Source organism: Cebus imitator, unplaced genomic scaffold (assembly GCF_001604975.1).
Source record: "Cebus imitator isolate Cc_AM_T3 unplaced genomic scaffold, Cebus_imitator-1.0 Scaffold168, whole genome shotgun sequence".
NCBI classification, from domain to species: Eukaryota; Metazoa; Chordata; class Mammalia; order Primates; family Cebidae; genus Cebus; species Cebus imitator.
The window spans coordinates 3,155,319-3,173,464 of record NW_016107483.1 but is presented as its reverse complement, the minus strand read 5'-3'; the positions used below and the strand labels follow the sequence as shown (position 1 = coordinate 3,173,464).

Genomic DNA, 18,146 nt, shown 5'->3' with positions numbered 1-18,146 from the left:
CTTAGCTAGGTCATTCTTAAGTTTTGCACTGAGTATAGAAAAAGCACAAGTATCTAGACTGCTGATTTTATTTGCACATTATGAAATATTTGCCAACACTTGACTTATGCTCATTGATTTACTTCAGTCTTCACCTATCAGTGAAAAGATGACAAAGTATCCGTGTGTCACTTTTTCCTTCATGTTATGAAGGCATATACAATCTCTGGTACTGATAATAATTTAGAAAATTATCCAAACCTGAAGGCTCCAAGTTTCCATTTTTAAGGTTATATTTAGCTCCTGTACCTTAGGATACATAAAATTTAAGTGCAATTTTATAGCATTTCAGGAATTTATTAATCTTTTGAGTTTTAAACTTCTTTCACCCGTAAAATCGACACTTACTTTTAAATATAGCTATTCTGTTTCACAAGATGATTTTGTTGTTCAACAAAATTTTTTCTTTTCTTTATTTATTTATTATATTTAAAGTTCTGGGGTACATGTGCAGATCATGCACCATTGTTACATAGGTATACACATGGCATAGTGGTTTGCTGCATCCATCCCACCCTGTCATATACCTTAGGTATTTCTCCTAATGTTATCCCTGCCCAATTCCCCTACCCCCTGCTATCCTTTCCCTATTGGACCCAGCAATCCCATTATTGGGTATATACCCAAAGGATTATAAATTGTTTAACAAATTTTAAGGGGAAATTCAAATGTGAAAGAAAGATCATGAATCAAAGTACTGCTTTGTGTTTATACCGTGGGTCAGAGGACTGATTTTTAGAAGCTAAGTGATCTGTATGGGTACTGTGATATCTATTCAGTTTTCATGTACACACATTTAACATCCCGATAGAATTCTATATTTCATACCTCTTTCCTGGTATCTTTTCTAGTACACTGAATAGAGTAGTTGTTTAATAATAATTTTTGGTGCTGGGAATACAAAAGAAGAAATGGACAAATCAGGGTGCCTTTTTAAGACAGGCTGGGGAAAACCACTCATTCTGCAGCTGTCAATCATTAATCACAGAAGGTGTACTTTTGTGACAAAAGCGTTGTCTAAATTTTATTATAAAATTTTAGAAGTAAAAGCACCTTAAAGGGCAACTAATCTAATTTGTTATTGTGCATGTGTGGAGTGGGAGACAGCAGGTGGAAGGGAGAGGAGATAACATGCATGGCATTGGAAAATAAAATAAGACCTCTGCATATTTTAACTACTGTCAGGCTTTCGGCATTTACAGGCTAATTAGAGAGACCCTCCCTTTTAAAAACAATGAAGTGTCATTTGGCTTTTGGCACTCATGTGCACTGAAGTAGCCAGCACTCACTGGGCTGCTCAGGGCTATTGACACCACAGCAGATACCTCACTTTGACATCTTCCTGATTCCCATTGATAGTGTCTGTTGCATTAAGCCTCCAAGTCTGAGTATTGGAACAGAGCCCATTCATTCCATGTAGCCTTTGTCCTTTATAATAAATATAATATTTATATTCATAAATATAAATATAATTTGTTTTAATAAATATAATAAATATATAATATCATATTATTATAAATGGGCTTAAATTTCCCTTAAAACCAATTAGTTTTACATCATAGAAATCTAGACTCTGAGGCTGTAATAATCATTTTGTCTATCTCCCTCCCAAACCCAAATAGAAAACTTGAATTCCATTTGGCATAAAATCTCTGCCTTCCTGCTACCTTTGTTATTCATGAAACTTTTGATAAGATCTGCCTAGAGACCCATGTCTATTAATTTAAAATGTAATCTTATTTTTAATTTTAAAATTTGAATGCTACTCTTTTCCCTTAGTGTATCTCAACTTACCTGCTTATTAAAAGTATAGTTTTGATTGTTGTAATGTAGGGAAGACTGGTGAGATTTCAAAATCAGTAATTAATGACATCAAAAATGACTTCTCAATTACATAGGACCTTCCATCTTGAGACAGCACTGTTGGAAGCAACTTTCTTACATTAATCTAATTTTTTTGTTTTTTTTTCCTATAGAATTTCACTACAACTGTTACAGCCTATTCATTAAAGAACATGCTTAATACTTCTTCCCTATTACAATCTTTCCACCATATAAATGCTGCTCTTTGTATACAAGCATCTTATTTCTCCACGTTAGACATTTGCAGTTGACTTAACACTTGTTTGTCATCCTGCTCTTCCTCTGATACCATGCCCTCAACACACACACCTTTTGAAAAATCCTTTTCAAAGATACTTTGTGACTATTTATATCCGATTCAGAGTATCTCATTAGTTATGATTCCATTCTATATTTCCTATAAGATGCTATACTTTCATATAGTTCAACTTACAAGTGTTGTCTGCACAATGAACAGACATTGTGGAAGCTGTCACTGCTCAGACTCACAGAGGACACTTCTGCTAATGTAGCCTAAAGTTAAATTAGCTTTTCTCAGCTTCATGACACTGTTCACATGTATTGACCTTATTACTGATTAACACACTTAGGTTAAACTTCCTTCTGTCTACAGTATATATTTACGTATTTTTTTAACCCAGGGAATGATTTTTTTTTACCCAGGGAACGATTTTAGGATTGTCATTCAACTTGAATTATTTGATAAGCCAGGTACTTAAATATATTTTTGTCTTCATTTAAAATAATTACTTACGCCATTTTATGTTATTTATAGCATTCACTCACATACCCTATAACTTCATGCAAATCTCCAGATGCAATGGAAACATTTGAGTACAGAGACAGAACAATAACAAAGTAGAGAAGCTACATTATACGAACATTAATTCAGGAACAGCCTCACACTATAGAATCAAATATTTACCTGAAATTTATTGTTGTATACTATATTGAAGTAAGCTAAGAGTATAACAAAAATAACTAACTTCTGAAGATCTACTTTATAGCATGATGACTATAGTTAATAATGCTGTATTGCATTCTTGAAATTCGCTAAGAAACCTGATCTTAAGTATTGTTACCATACATAAAAATTATAACTACGTGAAAAGGGAGATCTATTAATTTGGTTAATTGTGTTAATCCTTTGACAAAGTATACATATATGAAAATATCATGTTGTACATCTTAAATACATACAGTTTTTATTTGTTAAGTATACTTCAATAAAGCTGGAACAAAATCTAAAGCAAAAAACAAAAAAAAATTAAAATAAACTCAATATATCTCTAGTCTTAAACGTTCAATAAATATAACCACAAAATATATACATAAAATAAGGAACTATGTTTGAACATAAAACAAACTTAAAAAGGAAAAATGTATAGTTAAATAACGAGGGACAAGAATTAATGGAATATTCTGAGTGGGATCTAAGTAGTCGCACAACATATCTTTAAAGAGTTTATGTTTGCATAACTTGGGAGATATGCTTAAAGACTTAAGCATATCTTAAGACTTAAAGCTTCCAAAATGAAAGCAGATGAAACAGTGTTCTTCTCATCACTAGAGACAGACAAATAACATCTGGCTAAACATATTCCTGATTATTATGATGGGATTCATAATTTTTTTGACAGCCCTGCTACTGTGCCTCTGGATTCTTTCTAACTTTGATATCCCATGACTCATAAAGAATAAAATATAAAAACAATTATTTTCTATGCTTACAACTATGGTTGGAGGATAACAAAGAGATGGGAAGGATAAAGTCTAATCGCACATTGGCTTACCAAAAATGAAAGAAGACTAGTATACTATGTTAAGCAATGATTTTCTGGACAACCTGGGACTGATGAGTGAGAAATCAGGTAGCTGAGAGATCCATGCTGATTGATGTTGTTGGCTGAGGTATTTTCGAGAGGTGACAAATGAGTTGTGCTTTGAAGGCAAAGAGTAGAGTGAGATGGATGTTCCAGGGAAGACTTTGGTAAACAGTGAGCTGTGGAAACATAAAGCAATAAGATTGTGAAAGAGATTGACAGGTCATCTTCATCACCATCCCACCTTACTTCGAGACTTTATCCATTCTGTCTAAGAGGGTTGGATAGCCTAGAAATTGTTAGAGTCCTAGGCTGCTTCCAGAGCAGTGGGTTTCAACTGGCATTGTTCATGCTGACTGCCGACTGGTCTTCATACATGTAGTGTCCTGTTGATACTAATATTTGGTGTTATTGCTTTCTAATCATTCCACATACCATGTCAGACTGATCTCTTAAAAATACTTTTTTCAAACTGAACTCATCCGTTTAAGAATCTATAATCATGGCCAATAGTTCATTTCTGTTATATAGCCTGATCGTAAAGTTCAGGCTATACTGCTCTAAATATTTTCCATGCATCCTCTAATTTAATCCTCATGAAAATCTAAGAAATGACAACTTAATATTAGCAAACACAAATGGACATTTGGTTGTGTGATGCCTCATATAAGTTTTTTTATTTGACTATTCATTAAATGAATATTATATGCTGGTTAATAGTGCAGGGTGGTAGATCTCAACTGGGGTGAATTTTGTCCCCTAGCTGAAATTTGGCAATGTCTGGAGACATTTTTGTTTGTCACATCTGAGGTGGATGGCTGCTGGCGTCTGTTGGGTATGCTACTAAACATCCTACGCTTTTTAGGACAGTCCCCCACAATAAAGGATTATCTGGTAATACATGCCAATAGGCTGAGGTTGAGAAATTGCAATGTAAGGTTAAGAGATATAGTGCCTAGCAAATCAGACACTCTGCCCTCATAGAGTTCATGTCATTTGTTTGGAAGGCAGATATAAAATCAATAACCACAAAATTAAATATATAGTATTAAATATGATAAACCAAAGGAAGATAAAATATAGGGGACCAGAAAGAATAAAACTGGAGGGATCGATTTAGATTCTGTTGGAGGGAAGGGCCAGGGAAGACTCTTTGAGAAAGCTATATTTAAACTGAAATTTAATGAAAAAATACAAGTTCACAGGGCTAAGTATGTGCAGAGGATCTAGAGTGGGAAAAACATCACACATTCGGAGAGGAGGAGAAAAGCCAGGAGGAAGGGACTAGAGTGAACTGGGGTATGTGGGTGAGAGATGAGGCTGGACTCTGATTGTCTTATGTATTTATAAGTCTTTTCTCTCCAATGATATTGTAGTTCCCATGAGGAGAACATTACAAATACAGTATTTATTTTCTATCCCATGGAGCCCTTTAAACAATATTGGGACAATATTGGTAAACAATAGGTAAACAATATTGGTAAACAATTCATATGATTTATAACACCCTGAATTATTACAATCCATTTAATACCAGGAGTAATCCAATATAAATACTCATAAAACATTTAAAAATATGATAAAGAAAATAAAAACCCTTTGGATTCTAAGATTTTCTTCGGAAAACATTTCAGTTACTATTGGACAAAATAGGTAAACAATAACTTCTTGCTAACTTGACTTGTGCATTTTCCCTAAGAATCCAATTTCTAGATTGTATTATGCCTGTTTTCACTTTGGGGGAATGGTAATGCATTTGACAATTTTTCCGATTAATTCGGGAATTGCTTCCAATCGCAGAACCAGCCTGAGTGCTGCCATTTGTCAGGCAGTCACCATCTCCGCAGGCTGCCCGGGGCTGCACTGAGCTTTTCATATAATGACTATTAGTAAATCACTTGTTGTTAACTGGTTTTATTTTTGAATTTGAATAAAAATCATAGATTTTGTTATTCTTCCTAAAGAATTCTTTCTAAATACCATTTTTCTCTCTATTAGATATTAGTAAATTGTTTAAAGAGTAGGGCAGATAATCATTTTGCTATATGAAGAATTCATATGATTTATAACACCCTGAATTATTACAATCCATTTAATACCAGGAGTAATCCAATATAAATACTCATAAAACATTTAAAAATATGATAAAGAAAATAAAAACCCTTTGGATTCTAAGATTTTCTTCGGAAAACATTTCAGTTACTATTAATATAAGGGAATAAATTTTTTAAAGGCCATTTTAAAAGTATTCCATAAAAAAATATTTTGATTAATTCCAAAAACTCCCTGAATTTATATTTTATAAAGTTAAGGAGTCAATCTAGATTAGTGAAAATATAAAAATTCTTCACACTTCTAAGAAGTGATGATTAATATATACATTATCATTTTAATTAAAATTAAAATAATCATTTTGGTCTGAATTGGTGGAATTTTGACTAAGCTTCCTCTAGAGGATAAAGGACTGATCTTGAAATTTTCATAAAAGGAATAATATGTTTTGATCAAAATAGAAAAATGAAACACTTTCATGTAATTGGCATCCAGTTAAGTATGCTGAGTTGAATACTTTGTTAGATTATTCTCTGTAATGTTTGTTAGTGTGTTTAGCATATCCTGGCTGCTTTATGTGCTCCAGAAGTGATTATTGAATGACATGATGAATAAATAATTATTAAATCCCAACTGTGTCGTACACCCTGAAATAAAATTTAAAAATATATGCACACCCATAGAGAGATGTTTTATGATTATTTTAATAAAACCTTGTTTTGGGCAATATATATGTTTAGGGGAATTCAAAAATATCTCTCTAATTAGCACTTTACTTTTTCTCCATTCTCTTTATTTCAAAAACTGCTTGCTTTCTGGAGTAAGCCTGTTATTATTCCTCTAAGGCCACAAAAATGGCACAAACTTATCAAAAGGTCAGTTCAATCTCATGTTCCTTTGGCCTCTTGCCACCTATGGGATAAAGTTCCTGATAGAGAACTGTGTAATCAATTCAGAGAATGTTGGGGTTGGAGTAATGAAAAAGAACCAAATATATGAAAAATTCATTGTTCTTCACTGACATGTATACCGTTTTTTTATTTTCATCAGACAGTAAATGAGGAGAACCTGAAGTCTTGTTTGTGTTAACAGGACTCTTTTAGATGCTGGACAACTCCTGTAAATAAACACTTAGCTGTCATGAAAAATTCTACCACTGCATACAAGAAAAGACTTTGTCACACTGGAGCCTAAATGTAGACAGTGATTTTCCTGACTGGCTACTGTTAAAAATAATTTACTTTAATAACAAAATGCATGGAAAAGAAGGTGCAGCATGAGATGATATTACCATATAGGATTCAGAGGCAGGTGTGAGATTTACAGTTCATTAGGCATGCTGATTACATTCAGCATTAAATTAATATAAAGCGATAAGAAGAATATCAATTTTGCAAGTATATTTTGGAAAACACTTTCTGCTTAATCTTTAAGTTAAGTGCTGCAGATGAGGTTAAAATTTTTCCATCTAGAACAAAATTTCACTAACATATTGAATTGTAGTGTAGTTACTAGCATGCCTTAAGTATGCAGATTTCTCTAAGTGATAATAATTTAAAGTCTTATATATGTGAATGAGAGGCACTGTATAATTTATGATATTAGAATGGCATAACATGTTAGAGCTGAAAGCGACCTTAGAAATCATCTAAAACTGTCTGCTTCATTTTACAGGTGATGAAACTGATACTAGTAGAGTCAAATGATTTCTTGAATTTTCATGATAAATTTCTGAAAGGTTTTCCACCATTTTTGCTACCCACCCATTTAGCTTAAGCATAGTACACAGTTAAAAAAAATTAAATCACATATTTTTACTTGCAAAATTCAAAATGAAGTTTTGTTCCATTGCTTCTTACTAATTAGTAAATAATTTTCAGGTTAAAACCATTGCAAAAACATAATAACATTTTATGCAAATACCTGATATATTTCACACAGATAGCTTGTTTCGGAGGTAGATAAATATGCTAAAGGGCTCAACGTGCATTTTGCAGTGTGTAGGAGACAAGCATTTTTATTTTGCTGTTGATCTGTTGCTTTTAGCCATGAAGGAAGGAATGCGCTTTGGTTTGCTTTTTTCACAGCTTCATTTCTCATGTGTCTTAGAGTGACACAAATAGACAGGCTGACAACAGATTCATTACTTAAAGCTCAGCTGAAAAATTAAACGATACAGCTAAAAGCCAGAATCGGCCTGAACACCCTCTGACCATTACAGGATTGACTGAACCCTACAAACTGCAGAATAATAAAGTAGTGAAATATTTGGGAGAAAAAGAGGTTGCGGATAAATCACTAATTTAATCAGTCTTGACTGACTAAAGACGGAAATACTTTTTAAAACGTCTATTCCATTTCTAAATTATTTGCCTTTCTAAATGTAGGAAAGTTGACTTTTTCCCAGTAATCCACTCAGTAATTGTCTCACGTTTTTACAAAGGAATATAATTATTTACTGTAACTTTTCCATATTCAGGTTATCTGTTGAGCATTAAAGGAAGCTAGTTTCAGCACCTGTGGCAGTGAAGGTGTACCAAACTGAAGTCAGGAACCTGAAAAATGTTTGCTTTACATACGTTCAGGTGATATTGTGTATAAATGAATACATAATTTATATTTGCTAAAAATAAACATTTATACACTAAAAATGGTGAGAACACTAAATTTTTCTAGTTTGTATTTGATGTCTTTTAATAATTTCTGAAATGGGATTGATTCCAAAGCTTTCTTTTCCAGTAAGAGACAAATTAATATTCTGTTTTGAATACAGAGGGTCCTGAATCCCACTTTCTTAAAGAGATTTTTGCATGATTTTCCTTTATATTGTTTCAGGGGGACTATATAATGAATCTTTTGTTATTTATTTATTTTTATAATTTTCACTTCAGGGAAAAATTATAAGGAAGTAAATGTATCTTCAGAGTCTAGAAGATTTTGGTAGGTGTGAATAACATGCCCAAAGGTAAAACTAATCTCATGTCTTATTGAATATGTGCCAACACTTTCTCCTTTATCATTAAATAAAGAAGTTATTTTTAAAAAGCTGCAGGGTTTATTATTCCGGGGTACCTATGTAATATGAGTGAAATAAAATGAAGCAAATAAAAATCTTTTTTACTGTGGGTACCACCTAGATAATAAGTATATGTGATCACAGAAGTGTATCTTATAAGGAGTTACATCCTGAATCATTTAACTTTTCTATCCCCCTGCTCCCTCTTGAAAGAAAATACAAAGGATGGAGGAGGAGAAATAGATTTAATAGTTTACTATTCTGTCTAAAAGCTTCAAAGTTCCCTAATGTGTTTATTCAGAATTATCCCAACACGATATTGTTCTTCATGGTTGTCTGATTTGCTTATACTCTATGATGCCCTCCCTGTCTGAACAGGTTAAAAACAGAATGAATGTCATAGAGCTGTGTGAGTCTTTTTCTGATAAATAGAACCCTTAGTGGAAGTCTAATAACTTCAAACATAAAATATTGATCCTGCTCTACTTATTCTTGTGAATTCATTTAATATTGCAAAATCTTATATTTTCACAGTTACATGAAAAGCAAAATATAAGGTTACAGTTTATTTTCCAGATGTGACTGGTGTATTTTTACAATGCTGAATGTCAAATTATTTTTGCTGAATAATTACAGCAACATTTAATATGATGAAATTTTCAAATTGCCCAGGATTATAATGAATCTAGCTGGTGTAAGTAGGAAAATAAAGTATTTTTATAGTTGCAATTGTGCTCTTGCTATCCTCAGATACATAGAAAACAGTGGAAAACTTAGCAGAATCCAGGTGGTCTAAATCTTTGTCTTTTTCTCCCACTTCTACAATGTGATCCTTGAAGGATAAGTCTTTTAAATTAAGTAGTCACTATGACCATTCAAACTGTGAAACTATTAGTAAGTCTAATGGTGCTGCCACTGTGTGTGTTTATGTGTCTGTAGTGCTATAGCAGAGAATCACCTTCCTCAGCAAGCTTTAAACGGATATAGCCTGGATACAGCCAGAACAAAAGTGGCATATGTTTACACCCATTGGTGGATCAGAGCTATCACTCACAAGATCTGGAAAAGGAAAACAAATGAAGCTTACATATAATATGCCTTAATATTTAAACATTATAAATCATTATAATTAACTATAAATTATTATAAAATATGTTCAAGTCTCCTATCTTGACAAATACAGCTCCCTAATGATCTGGAAGGATTAATTCAAATATAGAATTCTTGGACTCCTGTGAAACCTCACTTAGTATGGTGATGCAGATCCCTGGTCCCTTTCTACTCCCCTTCACACCCTGGACTACATCTTAGTAAAGAAGAATATTTGTTTGCACACTAGATCTTACATTCCCACTGCAGCTATGCTCCTAAAGACAACTGCCTATTGGTTAACAGTGGGCAAGCCAGAACCCTTTGAGAGAGAGTATCAGGTGGGCTCTGAAGTGATTCAAAGAAATTTGGACAGAGAGTTGCTAGGGTCTTGTGTATTAATCATTTTTATGCTGCTGTTAAAGATATACATGAGACTGGTTAATTTATACAGAAAAAGAGGATTAATGGACTCACAGTTCCACGTGGCTGTGGAGGCCTCAGAGTCATGGCAGAAGGCAAAAGGCAAAAGGCATGACTTAACATGGCAGCAGACAAGAGAGAATGACAGCCAAGCAAAAGAGGAGACCCTCAGATCTCATGAGACTTACTCACTACCATGAGAACAGTATTGAGGAAACTGCCCCCATGATTCAATTATCTCCCATGGGGTCCCTCCCAGAATATGTGGGAATTGTGGGAGCTACAACTCAAGATGAGATTTTGGTGGGCACACAGCCAAACCATATCGTCTTGTGAGGCTTGACCATAATCTAAAGTCCCCAAACAGCCACATCAGCAAAACCTAGCATCTTGCCAGAAATACAGAATCTCCAGCCACACTCCAGAACTGCTGAAACACAATCTACATTTAAAATGATATGTCAGTAATTTGTTTGCATCACGGTTTGAAACCCATTGGTCTAAAGGTAGGGTAAATGTGTCACAGATGCCAGATAGGCACATCCTCCTGGTCCTTCAGACTCTTCTCCCAGGGCTCTCACTAACTTCCAAATCTGGGATGTAAAAACTGTAAAAACGTTTGTATTAATTACCACAGACACTGGAACTAGATGGGGTTTCTATTTTTAGATACATGTAAACTAAAGATTTATTTTAATGAGGGATGTTGAGAATGGGGGAAGCTATGTATTGTGTGGGGGCAGAGGTTATGTAGGAAATCTCTGGACCTGCCTCTACACTTTTCTGTGGACTTAAAACTTATCTAAAATATTGTCTTATTTAAAGAGTTCTAATAAAATAATTTAAATATACTGTACACTTGAAACCTTTCATTTCTTACTGATAGAAAATAATGATTATAATAGTAGGCCTCTGTTTAAACAATCAAATGATTTTATATGGCTGTAGAGAGTTTAGTAGAAATTCAATAGTATTTGTTTCTGCTTAAAGGCACAAGCTCAAATTTTGTTCTATCCATGTGTTAATATATTTTGATACATGATGTATACAGGCAGCTGTTGACTATAGCCCAAAATGCCAGCTGCATAAATTCACAAACTACAACACAGTTCCTTCTGTTTAACATCTAATTATATTTCTAACATTGAAGACTAAAGGCCTAAAGTTGAAGTTTTATTATTTGAGTTTTTATTGGGGATTTGAGTTTTATCTTAAGCCTACCTTCACTTCCTGTCAACAATAATCATATACATATTGAAAAAATGCAGTATTTGCCATCTCAGTTGCCTTACATGGATTTTAAAATTTTGTAATACTCGTTAGTGTGCTTAAAATGTTAATGAAATTTTAATTAAATAGTTACAAATATTTTTTAAACACATCTTTTATATTTATGTAATCACACACTATTTTTGATGATGAATATTATCCTAAGAAGAATTACTAAGAGGATTAGCAGTCTTTTGGCTTAAAAATTATTTATAGATGATAATACTTTGTTATATAAAATATTTAGTATCTAAATGACTTCTGTCCACTTTATATGATCTAATATAATACCAAAACTTGGTTTAGAGTGTGAAAGGAAAAATCTTGGGGCCCCAAAATCACTAAGCTAAAGAGAAAAGTCAACCTGGAAACTGCATAGGGCAAACTCGCTTCCCTTTCTATTTGAAGTCACCCCTCTCTTTACTGAAATAAATGTGTATCTCATTGTCTTCTTTGGAAAAGCTAATCAGAAACTCCAAACAATGCAGCCGTTTGTCTCTTATCTATCGATGACCTGAAAGACTCCTCCTCTTTTCTAGTTGTCCTACCTTTTCAGACAGAACCAATGTTCATCCTACATATGTTGATTGATGTCTCACGCCTCCCTAACATGTCTAAAACCAAACTGTGCTCTGACTAGCTGGGGCACATGTCAGGACCTCCTGAGGCTGTGTCACTGGTGTGCATCCTCGACCTTGGCAAATAAACTTTCTGAATTAACTGAGATCTGTCTCAGGTTTCAGGGGTTCACAAGAGCATTTTTATTTTGTGTCAAATATCTACTTAAAATGTTATATTTATTTCAAGTAACTCTCAGCTGAATTTAATAGGATTGTGTGTCATAAAATTTTTTAAATTGACAATTATATTTAATAGGTTAATATAATTTTAAAATCATTATGTTTACTTACCAATTGACAGGAACATTCAAAATGAATTACAGTTAGGTAATTTAAAAGACTATTATTATAATAAATAACGTAATTAATTATCTATAGTTGCTTTTGTTAGTAATTATAAATCATCTTATTTAACTTTGTATAAGTTAGGAGACACAGAAACTAACACATGGAAGAATTGTGGAGATAAAATCAATGATGAAATAAAAATAATTAAAAACTGTTGTAAAGGGAAAAATATGATAGAATGAATTGCTCTTTCATCTAAAAATGGGAGATTTGTTACAAATTAATAATTCGGGAGAAAATAAAAGAAATTAGGAATTTGTACATTTTAGATGGAATTAGTATGTATTATATGAGTAATAAGCAATATTTGATATATTTTATTTTCTTATAATTATTTTAAGAGGAAGATGGAAGAAGACATTTTAAAGCAAAAGAGGTCAGTGTGCTAATATGCAAACGACATTGAAATATGTGGATATTTAGATATCTATAGTCCTCCAACTATTTCAACAAAACTACCCAGAGAATTTCAATGATCTAAAGCACAGGTCCCCAAGCTCCTTGCTTTGGACCCAGTACTCCGGGTCACACCGCAGGAGGTGAGTGGGTAAGCAAGAATTACTGCCTGAGCTCTGCCTCCTGTCAGATCAGTGCTGGCATTAGATTGTCATAGGAGTGCAAACTCCATTGTAAACTGTGCACACCAGGGATCTAGGTTGTGCACTACTTATAAGAATCTAATGCCTGATGATCTGAGGTAGAACAGTTTTATCCTGAAACTATCACCCTCAGCAACCCACTCAATGGATGTGGAAACATTGTCTTTCACGAAGCCAGTCCTTGGCGACAAAAAGGTTGGGGACAGTTTGTCTAGAGCTCCTTCCTCAGATTGACTTCACAGAGAGCCAATAGTTATAAAACATAGTGAATTATGAGCTGTGGGCCTGAGATAAGACCATTTACATACATAAAGAGCATCCAAAACTCAATAATATAACATCCACCCTTTGTGAAAATATTTAAATTATTTGAGCAGTCACTTCACCACAGAAGATACATTGATGGCAAAGAGGCAATTGAATAGACGCCTCACATCATTTCTCACTAGGGAAATGCAAATTAAAACCAAAATAAATCTTCACTACCTATCTGTTATTATATCTTAGATGAAACAGGCTTATCATACCAAGTGTTGGAGAAGATGTTGAGGAACTGAAATTCCCATGGACCACCACTGAGAATGCAAAATGCTATTCTCCTTTTGGCAGTTTATTTTGTATTTATTTATTTTTTCTTTTTTGAGATGATGCTTCACTCTTGTTGCCCAAGCTGGAGTGCAGCGGCACGATCTCGGCTCACTGCAACCTCTGCCTCCTGAGTTTGAGCAATTCTTCTTTCTCAGCCTCTGAGTAGCTGGGATTATAGGTGCCCACCACCATACCTGGCTAATTTTTGTATTTTCAGTAGAGATTGGGTTTCATCTTGTTGGCCAGGCTGGTCTCAAGCTTCTGACCTCAAGCGATCTGCCCACCTCGGCCTCCCAAAGTGCTGGGACTGCAGACGTGAGACACTGTGCCTGGCCAAATTTGGCCATTTCTTAAAAATTAAACACGCTCCTACCACATGATCCAAGCTTTCATTCCTGTGTAGTTACCCAAGAGAAACAAAATCAAATGTTCATGGGAAGACTTTGATGTGAATGTTCATAGTAACTTTACTTTTCATAGCCCAAAACTGGAAACAACCCAAATGTCTATCAACAGGGTCTATGCCTATAGAATGAAATAGTACTCAGCAACACAAAGGAGAAAACTGTCAACACACGCAAAAACATGGATTAATCTAAAAATTAATTAGTCAAAAATGCTGAAAAAAGAATACATATTGTATGAACCTATTTATAAAAGTCTAGAAAATGCAAACTCACATGTAGTGACAGAAAGATCAGTGGAACCTGGTGGGGGTAAGGAGGGATGGGGATGATGTGATCATATTTAAAGTATGTGCAGTTCATTGTATATAATTTTTATCTCTATGAAGCTATTTTTTTTTTTTGAGACGGAGTTTCGCTCTTGTTACCCAGGCTGGAGTGCAATGGCGCGATCTCGGCTCACCGCAACCTCCGCCTCCTGGGTTCAGGCAATTCTCCTGCCTCAGCCTCCCGAGTAGCTGGGACTACAGGCGTGAGCCACCACGCCCAGCTAATTTTTGTATTTTTAGTAGAGACGGGGTTTCACCATGTTGACCAGGATGGTCTCGATCTCTTGACCTCGTGATCCACCCGCCTCGGCCTCCCAAAGTGCTGGGATTACAGGCTTGAGCCACCGCGCCCAGCGAAGCTATTTTTTAAAAACGTTACAAAGAAAAAAAAAATAAAAAGTTGGGACCAATACAAAAACCATGAAACAGAAGATGTAACTCAGAAACATTTTATGTTTTATAATTTTACATTTTATATACAGTATGCTTGTGCATATGTTTGTGTATATATATGCATCACAGAGGACAGATAAAAAACTGTTTAGGATGGTTTACCAGAGAAGACGTTATCCAGAATTATTGAGGGATGGATTAAATAGGTGCAGAAAGACAAGTTGAGGCTAGATTGAAAATCAATATCAATTTTGCATTCAAAATTAGGAGTTGCTTGGTCATGACATGTTCAGGGCCATTCTTTAGGGAATTTCTAAGGTGTGGGATACAGAGTTGATTTAAAAAATATATTTAAAATGAGTAGATTATTCAGAAGACAATTGTAAAAGTATAGGAAGTGCTAAGAAAATTAAACTGGACTTAAAGCAGTGCCTGTGGAGAATATAAAGATACATAAGGTATGGTTTTCCTTCCCAGAAGACATGCATGGAACACGGGTATAAAGTCATTTATGGAACAGTAAGAAGCTTGGCAAGATGAAACAACAGAAAGAAAAAAGGCAGGGTAGTTTCTGCAAAATAATTGGAAGGTACTGCTTTTGGATACCAACTGTATCTGGGTAAAATTATTGCAAAGACCTTGAGGTCCCATGCAAAGGGCCAATGCAGAATGAGACAAGGAAGTGCTGTAGGTAACTGATTAGAGATCAGTTGCTTTGTAATTTTTTTTTTTTGTCACGGAAGAGGAGATAGTAAAGCTTCCTCAGAGTTGGAACTGATACATTAGTGATAGAATTAGCAGAGTGATTCTACCTCTAGAGAAGACCTCAGTGACTTCCCTGCATGGGGAGTCAGATCAAATGGAGTAGCTGGTAGAGTCAGTGTATGTAAGGAAGTTTCTGTGGGGAAACATGAAAACTAAAGGAGCTCTAAAGAGAGGTAAACATTTAATATTTAGTAAAATTTTAGATTTTACTATTTTGGAGAAGAATGAATTACGAGAGATGGAGTTAACAGGGTTCTGGTAGGTAGCTAAAGCAATGAGAAGTAAAGTTGGAAGAAAAACACAGGGCTTGTAAGATTCAAATGATTGTTATTACAAGACAAGGAATAAAAGTAAACGGGGGTGGGAGGAGTCGAGGGGAGACAAGGGAAGGACATAAATGGAGGGAGGAGAGATAGTGACAGAGTAGAAATCAATATCACAATATCCTTGATGAGGAGTAATTTTGGGTATAACAGCCACCGTATTGCTAGCAGTCAAGATAAAAAGAGAAGCAATAAGGTACATGGTTCATATTGCTAATTAGTAGGCAGTACACCAGATTGTAGAGAGAAAACTTCCTGGGACATTAGGGCTTATTCTCTTTTTTTAAAAAGACCTTTCTCCTCTTGCCTGGGAATTTTTTATATTGTGTTTCATTTATAAGTATTTGTGTGTATTTGTGGTACAGTGTGATACTTCTATGCTTGTATATGTTACGTAAAAATAGAATCAGAGCATTTAGCATGTCCGTTACCTTATGCAGATATCATTTATTTGTGGTGAGAATATTTAAAATCCTCTCTTCTAGCTGTTTTGCCATATACAATACAATACAGTTAACCATAGTCACTCAATTGTGCAATAGGAAACTAAAATGTATTTCTTCTAATTGTAACTTTATATCTGCTGATCAATCTCTCCCTACTCTTCCCTTCCCTCCCCAGCTTTTGGTAAGCACTATTGTACGCTCTACTTCTATGAAGTTGACTTATTTAGACTCCACATATGAATGAGATCATGCAACATATGTCTTTCTGTCCCTGGCTTACTTCACTGAACACAGTATCTTCCAGATTCATTCATGCTGCTGCAAATGACAGGATTTTATTCTCTTTTTTATGACTGAATTCCTCTGTGTATATGTGTGTGTCTGTCTGTGTGTGAGTCTCTCTGTGTGTAATATTTTCTTTATCCTTACATTTGTTAAAGCACTTAGGTTGATTCAATATCTTCGCCATTCTTAACAGTGTTGCAATAAACATTTGACAATATTCTTGATTGCTGATTTTTGCCAAAAATCTAGGTTGCTTCTTCCATTTAGGCAGGACAACTACCCTAGAGGGTAAATTAAGAGATATTGCCCCTCTGGTGAGAAGGTGCAGGCTATTGGGTCTAGAGCTTTGCTAAAGGATTGTGGCTTTGGGAATAAAAAAGTTCAGGCTTCCCTAACCCCAGCACAGTCCACCATCATGACCATGTCTTGACTGATCAGGTGCAGGCTGAATCTCAGGCCTACATGCCTTTATGCAGTACACACCTTGTGCAGGACCAGCAAATCCATATGTATTAAGATCATTTGAGTCACAAGTTTTATGAAATCTTGGTTTTATTCTACAACAAGAAGTTGTTTAATCCACTACAGAAACGAAAGTTAGAAAGTCATGTAGCTAGATGAAGAAAATACTGATAGCATGTTGTAATTTTTAGAATATGTTTCGATATTTTAACCCTCAGCCCTTAAATTTTAATTAACTTTTCCTGTAGTTTTAATAAATCTTTTACCTTACTGAAATTGTTATTTTGAATTCTGGTCTTATAAAATCATCAATTTAACTATCATTTAATCTAAGGCACTTGTTTATGTACAATTGTGACTGAAATAATTTTCTCCCTGGTGACTCATCACCAGTTATTCTTTTTAACAAAGACAATAGGTCATTATGATTTCTTTAACTGTTATATAAGAAATATTTAGTGTGTAGCCCTACTTCCACACTTAACCCAATTCTTATTTTCCCCAAAGAAAGCTCATTAAGCTTATTTTTGATGACTCAGAATTAGAGGATACCTCTCAAATCCCTTCTCCCACCTACTTCACTGGTTGTTCTGAACTTCAAAGAAAGGAACATCACAAAGAAATGAATGTTGCTGTTTTTGTGTTTTTTTGAAAAATACATATGAGGAATGGAATGACCGACTTTGGTAGTTTTGTAAAATTTCAGGATATTTTTATTTTCCCTTTTACTTTTTAGTACTTTTAAAGATATGTACTCCTTTTTACTTCAGACCAAGCGACAGTTTTTCTTTATCATCTTTTATGATGGCAGCAACAGTGAGTTAAAATACAAATGCAGGCCGGGTGCGGTGGCTCAAGCCTGTAATCCCAGCACTTTGGGAGGCCGAGGTGGGTGGATCACGAGGTCAAGAGATCGAGACCATCCTGGTCAACATGGTGAAATCCCGTCTCTACTAAAAATACAAAAAATCAGCTGGGCATGGTGGCACGTGCCTGTAATCCCAGCTACT

At 34.6% G+C, this 18,146-nt stretch overlaps 1 protein-coding gene across 4 annotated transcripts in view; it reads left to right on the top strand.

The window, feature by feature from the left end:
- The window catches only part of CADM2 (cell adhesion molecule 2), a 1,069,796-nt gene that overhangs the window by 697,395 nt on the left and 354,255 nt on the right, over window positions 1–18,146 (top strand). The window lies entirely within an intron of this gene.